We start from the raw sequence: 10,114 nt of genomic DNA, 5'->3' as shown, positions 1-10,114 counted from the left end.
TCTTGATGCAATTCCCAATTTGGGGACCTGGCACATCAAACTCAATACAAAGAATGCAAGTCTTGGGAAGATGAAATAAACCCATGATGTAATTGATAGAGTTGAAGTGTTGATTCCACTCATGTGGAATTAAGATCTTTATTTTATTATCTTCAAAACTCAACAATAACAGAAATATAAGAGTAGTCTTACAATAGTAAAAGCCAATTTTTTTTTACATGAATGAGGAGATTTGAAAACGCACATTCGTGATCTTGTTTCTTGTTCATTTCATTCAGTCATCAAATATGTGCCTTAAGATATGACAAGAGTATCTGTATATGTGTGTGTGCTTTCATTTTAAAGGACTCAGATGTTTACTGGTAGGTTAACAACATATGTTACTCAGAAATTGGGAGACCTACATTCTAGATCTACTCCTAAAACACAGAAGCTATTATGCCCCGTTGGAGAGAGAGATGCTCATGAAGCTTGGCCTCAGTTCATTAACAAAGTAGAATTGCACCAGTTTCTTGGTGCAACTTGACTTTCCAGGGAAAATCCAGTTTTATGACCCCATTTTCAGCTAAGACTCTACTATAATTCTGTGAAAGTTTCATTAGTTTCTGTCATGTAGACTTCAAGCCTGTCTATTAACCCGACTAACTTCTGCCTCTGGCTTTTTCCTTCCTGGCTCATCTGCTCAAAACTGGCCCTTGTAACTTTGACTGACCAACCTTCCTACAGTCTTGATCTTTGATCAGCTGATTAAGTGGTAGGAAGGTCCATTTCATTCCCTTATTGGTCCTCACATGTGTTTTTGACCATGCCTAAATATTTATTGCCATGTCCTAACTTAGCACCTGGGTTTCTGGAACAGCCTCTTCCTTCTCCTTCTCTTCCTCTACTTAACTTCTGATATTTCCACAGTCTATTAGTTTTATCTTTGTTCTTTGCTTATCTTGAGCTACTCCACAGCAGATCTCAGACAAAGATATGGAAACAAAAATTAAGAAGGGAGATGATCTCGGGAGGCACTTGAGAAGGAGTTAAGAGGAGAGATGGGGGGCGGCGGTGGTGGTGGTGGAAGAGTATTATTGAGCTACTGTTGTGGGAGACAGATCCTATCCCTCTGGTGATCCTATGAGAGATGGTGGTGGGGGGAATACCTCAGGATTATGCAACTAATGAAGTGCGAAAGTTGAAGTATTTACCACTCAATCCCTCAGGGTTTGAGATTTGTATTTAACTAGGTGTTAACTCCTGACATTCCTAGCCTGCCCTGTGTGCTCTTTTGGTCAGAAAAAGTAAGAAGCTGTCACTACATTCAGGAAGGGTCTATCAAGCTACAGGTAACCTCCAGGGTGGGCTGTATCAACTTTGATTAGGATATTGGCAGCACTAGCCACATGAGTCCTCAATATTCAGGCTAAAAGAATTTACTAGAAGGAACTGCTGCCTGGAATTAGGAAGTGCTAGTGATGGAAAATTTGATTCCTGGGGGAAAGATTATTTTTCTGATAGCCCTTTCCCACCAAAGGCAACACCTGAGATTTCTGAGAGGTAACGAAACAGCCTTTCCCACTGTGAGTGAGAGCTGAGGAATTTAGCATTGAAAGAAAAAGTCTAGAAAGAGTGTTGCACCAAAGATGAGCCCACCAAATTCCAGGTTATTCTAAATTATTATGCACTTTGGATCTGTGAGAATGACTTGTGTTTCCCAAATTTAAGTGTTTTGCATGTCTCAGTTAATCCTAAAGGAGATCAGCCCTGAATACTCATTGGAAGGACTGATGTTGAAGCTGAAACTCCAATACTTTGACCACCTGATGTGAAGAACTGACTCATTGGAAAAGACCCCGACGCTGGGAAAAATTGAAGGCAAGAGGAGAAGGGGATGACAGAGGATGAGATGGTTGGATGGTATCACTGACTCGATAGACATGAGTTTGAGCAAGCTCAAGGAGTTGGTGATGGACAGGGAAGTCTGGAGTGCTGCAGTCCATGGGGTCACAAAGAGTCGGACTCGACTGAGCGACTGAACTAAACTGACTGACTGAACTGACAGGCCAAGTGATTTTATAAGTGATAGGTCAAGTCCACCTTAGTGCTGCTTATGCTTCTTGTACGTATTTAACTGTCTTGTTGAAAGAAGCATTTTGTTTATGTCTTAAGCACAAAGAAGTGCTCAGAGACTGAATCTGACATTCAGCTAGCCGATCTCCTGTGAGCACAGCAGAAAGATGAACAAAGACCCATATCCATTCTGTTTCTAATTCCGAGTTGGGGGAAGTATGCATAATCTAAATGAAACTCACATACGCAAAGTTTATTTGTAGATATGGTTGTAGAAGAAATTTGTAATGAGTTGTATATGCTTAATTTAAATGCTTGGTAAATTCTGGTTATACGCTTGTGTGTATGCTATGTGCATTAAGCCATTCTAAGGGTTGCCTTTGGTTATAAACTCTCAGTTTAAGTACTCTGGCAGGACAGACCCTGCTACACATCTGGTTGTTTCTTTGTTCTTGGGGAGTGACTAATTTTGATCAGATCTACTTGCACCTCCTACTTTCAAGAAAAGAGAAGATAGATTCCGGAATTAAAACACCAACAGTGATGTTTGTATACAGAAATTTAAAATTCCTCTATAGGCCATAGAACCATAACATTCTATACTGGAAATGAACTTTAGAGAGATAAAGTATTAGAGGGTTATGGACAAAAAGTGACTTGCCCAAGGTCATAGAGATAACAGCATATCTTTAACTTGAATGTAATTTTGGTGATGTACTACCAGACCATCACAATTTTGATTAATGCTAGTGCCTGTCATCATGTAAAGTTAAGACTCATTTATGGATTCCTTTCAACACAGCAGAAGCTATTGTAGTCATAAATTTCTTCAACTGTGGCAGCTGCTGTGCAAGACAGTAGTAAAAAAATCTAACATTAATCTCTCTTTTTTCTGAAGGTTTCAGTACTTTGTAGACTTTTATTATTTATTATAATGTGCTCAGTTGTGTCTGACTCTTTGAGACCCCATGGACTATAGCCCGCCAAGCTCCTCTGTCCATGGAATTTTATGGACTTTTAAACCACCCCTTTTGCCAGCTGAAGTGGGGCCATATGGCAGAAGCTTTCCCCAGAAAGCAGCCAATGACAAGAGCCTTGACTGATGCACATTAAGAAAAAATGTTGGAAGAAACGGAAGAGTAAGAGCTGCTAACTTAGGAAAGGGTATTTATACAAAGCTTTCAATGCTAACCAGGCAATGCCGTGGAAGAATGACCTGCTTGGCAATTGGCAAAAGGAAATATGAGGCTAAAAGTCACAGTAAACACTCTTTCTTTGTTTCTCCCCAAAGAGTGCCAACACATTTTTAATTCTCAACAGATATATTATTACCTAGAACTAAACAAGGTACAGATTTATCTTTCTGGGAATAAGTATGTATTAACTCTGCAACAGTGTGTAGGAGGATTGAATCACTTATTCCATGGTCAGTAATAAACAAAAACACACAAAGAGGAAATTATTCCCCTCGTACACCATAGACCTCTCACTGTCTGCTTTGGTTTAATAACTATCAATGTTTATAACTATCAAAGTTTTCTGACTTCTTGTCAGAAAAGATGACTATATTGTCGTTAGAAATTTTCCAAACAAATGCAGTGAATTTCTTTGATGCAATAATGGTGTTTTTTAGAAACAGATTCCTTAATGGATTATAGGCTTCTCTTTTCCTTTGTAAGATTCTAAAGGCTGAACGAAGTATTTGAAATACAACATGCTAATAACAAACACTATATCCCATAAAGTAAGCAGAAAAGCAAAGGCCCTCACATTAGGGTACAAAAATATGATGGTGACTTTAACAAGGAAAGATAAAATAAATGTAGAGCGGTAACTGATGATTTAATCTAATTTACCTTTAAAATCCATGGAATAGTCAAGAGTTGGAGACACCTGCCACCAGGAGGCTGAAATCTGAGAAACTGTTATGTGCCCTCAATTGCAATTGGAGGTAATTTAATTGCAATTACTGCACAAAATTTGTTGAATGACATTCTCATAAACTCTGCTGAGGTAAATATCATATTATTACAAATATAATTTCTGATTTTCCCTGCTTGAAACAGATGAATGACAAAATTAAATGCCACTTCCTAAACATCCAAACAACAATGATAATCACAACAGTTTATCACATCCTTAGTCTTGTTTCTGATCTGTGATTTAGAAGTCAAAAAGTCATAAACCTGTGTTCATTTACATGACTGGAAAATTAATTTCTCTCCTCTGGAGGAATGGAAGGAAGGCATTTTTCTCAGCTCTTTGTCTGTGGAGTCAATGGCCTGAGAAGATAAAGTTCAGAATGGAAGTGATGTCCTTATTAATATCTTAATGTGAGTCTAAGTAAACTCCGGGAGTTGGTGATAGACAGGGAGGCCTGGTGTGCTGCGATTCATGGGATCGCAAAGAGTCGGACATGACTGAGTGACTGAACTGAACTGAACTGAACTGATGCTCAATGTTGAATCTAAATGTTAGCTCGTAAGTGTTAGGTTGAAAAGCTAAACTAAGATTTGAAACTGAACTTCATCTTAGAGCTCCTTTCAGAGAACATTTAATGGACGCTGATATATTAAGCATCCATTAAATGTTCAGGCTATACTTTTAAAGATGAAAACAAGGAGAAAAATGATAGAGGCATAGGATGTGGGGGTGGGGAAAGTATAACAGGTTTCTACCTTGATCAAATTAACCTGGTGACTGTAAAGAGCACCTGCGTGAGCACAGAAATGGGTCAGTCTCTAAAAACTATTGCCTATGGAATAATTTGGGATTTCTAGCTCTAGAAATCTGTAAAAGAGCTGAGCCATTAGACCAGTGTTTGAGCTAAAAGCAAATGAATAGAGTATCAGTTTGCTAGGGCTGCCATAACAAAGTACCATAGCCTGAGGGACTTAAATGACAGATATTTATTTTTTCCCCCACAATTCTGGAGGCTAGAAGTCCGAGATCAAGGTGTTGGCTGGGTTATGTTTTCTGGGGCTTCTCTTATTGTCCTATAGATGGCTGTCTTCTTTCCGGTTCTTCATATCATCTTTCCTCTGTGAGTGTCTTGTGTCTTGGTCACGTCTTCTTGTAAATTTACCAGTCATACTGGATTAGAGTGCACCTTAATGACCATTCTATAGGCCATAGGCCTTTTTTAGCTTAACCTCATTTTAACCTTTCACCTCATTTTAGCTTAATGACCTCTTTAAAGACCTTATTGCCAGATACAGTCACATTCCGAGATACTGGGGGTTAGAACTTCAACATGTGAATATTTGGGGACATAATTCAACCCACCGGAGATGGGTTGTGTGACATGTGGAAATTTTGTTGAGGCTGTCCTGAAATATCTTGAATGCCTAAATAATGATATTCTGTGTTGTGGATATTCTGAGAAAGGTAAGTGGAGAGTTAAGGCAGGAATTAATTAATTTTAACTATTCTCTATCAAGGAAGACGGTTTTGACATTTGTCCTTAGACTTTCCCCTTAACACACAGCCCTGTCCTTAAGGGGTCTCCAGAAAGAGGAAAGTAGAAAAATAGAGCTGTCTTAGACTTCTGTGCTACCTATAAAGTGAATGAAATGTGTCATCAATATTATGGAAAGTCATGTTTTGTCATGATTGTCAAAACTGAGAAAATTTACTACTTCCTAGTGTTAGTTTCAGAGAAGAGAATGTAGCCAGCATTCCTAGTTCATTTTCAATTCTTCCATGTATAACCAGCTAAGCCACTAGTCCTTGGGTTGATGCTTAGAATTTCATATTTTAGGAAATTTCATATTTCATATTTTAGGAAATTTTAGGAAATTTCATATTTCATATTTTAGCTCTGTATTAACCCTACTTGCCCAATTAGTTAACTTCCTCTAATTGTTCTATCAAATCACTTGTATCAGATATGTGCCTTTAGCCACGAAAGGAGAGTTCCAATCATATTTATAGTTGTCAGATGAGACAAGCTTAAATAGTATAACTGGTGGGTTCTTCTAGCATGAAATAACTTCCCCACTGGGGCTTCCCATGTGGCGCTAGTGGAAAGACTCCTCCTGCCAATGCTGGAGATGCAAAAGATGTGGGTTTGATCCCTGGGTTGGGAAGATCTCCTGGAGGAGGAAATGGCAAACTACTCCAATATTCTTGCCTGGGAAAGCCCATGGATGGTGGGGCCTGGCAGCTACAGCAATAGCGTCGCAGAGTTGGACACAATGGAAGCGACTTAACATGCACACAACTTTCCCACTAGTTCTTCATTCTTCATCTCTTAAAATCTCCAGGCCAATGCTTCCCATGCTGTCAGGATTCCAAGAAGTAACACTCCCAAGTGCTTATTTTAGAATTTTTGTTAAGGTTGACTTTTAGGTATACCGATTTATATCAGTACAGTTCAGTTGCTCAGTCACGTGAGACTCTTTGTGACCCCATGGACTGCAGCATCCTAGGCCTCCCTGTCCATCACCAACTCTCGGAGCTTGCTCAAACTCGTTGGTGATGTCGGTCATGCCATCCAACCGTCTCATCCTCTGTTGTCCCCTTCTCTTCCTGCCTTCAATCTTTCCCAGCATTAGGGTCTTTTCCAGTGAGTCAGTTCTTCACATCAGGTGGCCAAAGTATTGAAGTTTCAGCTTCAGCATCAGTCCTTCCAATGAGTATTTAGGATTGATGTCCTATAGGATTGACTGGTTAGATCTCTTGCAGTCCAAGGGACTCTCAAGAGTCTTCTCCAACACCACAGTTCAAAAGCATCAATTCTTCGGCGCTCAGCTTTCTTTATGGTCCAACTCTCACATCCATACATGACTACTGGAAAAACCATAGCTTTGACTAGACGGACCTTTGTTGGCAAAGTAATGTCTCTGCTTTTTAATATGCTAACTAGGTTGGTCATAGCTTTTCTTCTGAGGAGCAAGCATCTTTTAATTTCATGGCTGCAGTCACCATCTGCAGTGATTTTGGAGCCCCAAAAAATAAAGTCTCTCACTGTTTCCCCGTCTATTTGACATGAAGTGATGGGACTGGGTGCCATGTGCTTAGTTATTGAATGTTGAGTTTTAAGCCAACTTTTTCACTCTCCTCTTTCATCTTCATCAAGAGGGTCTTTAGATCTTCTTCACTTTCTGACATAAGGATGGTGTCATCTACGTATCTGAGGTTATTGATATTTCTCCCTGAAATCTTGATTCGAGCTTATGCTTCACCCAGCCCAGCATTTTGCATGATGTACTCTGCATAAAATTTAAATAAGCAGGGTGACAATATATAGCCTTGATGTACTCCTTTCCTGATTTGGAACCAATCTGTTGTTCCATGTCCAGTTCTAACTGTTGCTTCTTGACCTGCATACAGATTTCTCAGGAGGCAGGTAAGGTGATCTGGTATTCCCATTCTGTTGAAGAATTTTCCACAGTTTGTTGTGATCCACATAGTCAAAGGCTTTGGCATAGTCAATAAAGCAGAAGTAGATGTTTTTCTGGAACTCTCTTGTTTTTTTGATGATCCAACGGATGTTGGCAATTTGATCTTTAGTTCCTCTGCCTCTTCTAAAACCATCTTGAACATCTGGAAGTTCACGGTTCACATACTGTTGAAGCCTGGTTCGGAGAATTTTGAACATTACTTTACTAGCGTGTGAGATGAGTGCAATTGTGTGGTAGTTTGAGCATTCTTTGGCATTGCCTTTCTTTGGGATTGGAATGAAAACTGATCTTTTCCAGTCCTGTGGCCACTATTAAGTTTTCAAAATTTGTTGGCATATTGAGTGCAGCACTTTCACAGCATCATCTTTCAGGATTTGAAATAGCTCCACTGGAATTCCATTACCTCCACTAGCTTTGTTCATAGTGATGCTTTCAAAAGCCCACTTGACTTCACATTCCAGTATGTCTGGCTCTAGGTGGGTGATCACACCATCATGGTTATTTGGGTCATGAAGATGTCTTTCATATATTGTATATTGTATATGAAGATCTCTTCTGTGTATTGTTACCACCTCTTCTTAGTATCTTCTGCTTCTGTAAGGTCCATACCATTCCTGTCCTTTATTGTGCCCACCTTTGCATGAAATGTTCCCTTGGTATCTCTAATTTTCTTGAAGAGATCACTAGTCTTTCCCATTCTATTGTTTTCCTTTATTTCTTTGCATTGATCATTGAGGAAGGCTTTCTTTTCTCCTTGCTATTTGGAACTCTGCATTCAAATGAGTATATCTTTCCTTTTCTCCTTTGCCTTTAGCTTCTCTTCTTTTTTAAAGCTATTCATATATATATATACGAATTTATATAATATACCTTAGAATACTTTTTCTGTTGATGAAGGTTAGCAATTTTACAGATGTGGGGAGCGTTAAGATCATCTAATCTAAATATGTTTGACCTACCCTGTGTAAGTTGAACTTGAATACCTATTTAGAGCATGTAGGACAAGAAAGCTCACATTACTTGTTTTGAGACTCAAAGCATCCATATAAGTGGGAGGAAGAATTTGCATACGAAGACATTTTGCTCCAGAAGTTAAAGATTTGTCCAAAGCAATCTATCTATTGTTGAGTGGAGGTACCATGACCAAGCTTGGTGTTCTATTATCCTGTAGTTGTAGAGAACCAAGGCAGTCCTTTAAGCTCAATTCACTGTGTAATGGAACAATTTTGATTAACCACAAAAATTAACATTGTATGTTGAAGGATACTGACTCAGCCTTGTGTTCCTTATAATATAGGGAAAAGAATCTGTGTAGGTCTTCTACCTTCATTTGTAAACTTTAAAAATAATGTCCTTGCCTATTTCTTAGGTCACCTGTGGAAGACTGATATAATGATACTCAGAAATCTCAAAGAAATTAAAATTCTTTTTCTGCTTGGATGTATTTCTTCTTAGTTGATTATGGCTGGGAATCGCTCAGAAGGAAAATAAATCCTCAAATGTTTCAGGTTCAGAAAAAACCTGGGGGAAGAAGAATGAAGTGGGAAAGATTACTCCATAGGAGGTAATTCTCAAACGTTATAGAATGTTTTAAAATTTGTTAAAATCTTGCCTTACTATCCATTCATTTACTAATTCCTTTACCATATTTATTTTTCATTCACAAAATTTCTTTCCTAGGTTTTCTGAAGCTCTTTCTCAGAAGCATCCTATCTTCTGTACTACTGCTTATTCAATAGTTTAACTAAAGTGAAAAAGATGTCACTGGGTCCTTTAAGGTGGATCAAAGGCAAGAGGCCAGACTTTCTAGTATAGGGTCTTGGTTTATTTCTAGATGTGCTAGGTTTAGATGTTTACCTAAACCTGATAGTTTTCTGATTCTAATATTTATTTTTCTCTTGTTTTAATGATTTTATTTTCTGAGAGATTTTTAGTTACATTTACAGTATATTTGACAGCATCCTAAGAGACATCAACGGGCTTCCCTGGTGGCTCAGACGGTAAAGCGTCTGCCTGCAATGCAGGTGACCTGGGTTCAATCCCTGGCTTGGGAAGATCCCCTGGAGAAGGAAATGGCGACCCACTCCAGTACTCTTGCCTGGAAAATTCCATGGACAGAGGAGCCTTGTCGGCTACAGTCCATGGGGTCACAAAGAGTCGGACACAACTGAGTGACTTCACTTAAGAGACATCAAGTACCAAGCTGTCTCAATATTTTATGTGTCTTCTTTTTTAATTTTCCTTGTCTGCATGATAATTAAAGGTTGTTGTACTCAGATTGTTTAGGTTGGAGTTGACAGAAACCCAAATTTAAAGTAACTTAGGCAAAAGTAAGAATTTGCTAGTTCATGTAACTAGGATGGCTGACATCAAGTCCATCTTAATTCAGGCAAAATTTAAGCTAGGGTGTCTAAATAGAGTTGAAGGTGAAATAAAGTTCATTTGGTCTCTTTCTCCTCTATCTCACAGCTCTATTTATTTCTGGGTTGGCTTCTGTTCCAATTACTATTGTCACAAATAAATCACCCTAAATTTTCCCCTAACTTCATGGTATTTTGTGGGTCAGGAATAGGAGAAGACAGAGCAGGGAGGGCTTTTCTCTGCTACACAACGTCTGAGACCTCAGCTGGAAAGAACTGAGTGATGACTGGGGG

At 38.9% G+C, this 10,114-nt stretch overlaps 1 non-coding gene across 1 annotated transcript; it reads left to right on the top strand.

The window, feature by feature from the left end:
- Window positions 1-9,442: 9,442 nt before the first annotated feature.
- Window positions 9,443-9,514, top strand: TRNAC-GCA (transfer RNA cysteine (anticodon GCA)). Its single transcript has one exon. It is a non-coding gene; the product is annotated as a tRNA-Cys (tRNA).
- The last annotated feature ends 600 nt before the right edge of the window (window positions 9,515-10,114 follow it).

The sequence above is a fragment of the Bos javanicus genome, chromosome 2 (assembly GCF_032452875.1).
Source record: "Bos javanicus breed banteng chromosome 2, ARS-OSU_banteng_1.0, whole genome shotgun sequence".
Taxonomy (NCBI): domain Eukaryota; kingdom Metazoa; phylum Chordata; class Mammalia; order Artiodactyla; family Bovidae; genus Bos; species Bos javanicus.
This window is presented reverse-complemented; position numbering and strand designations above follow the sequence as displayed.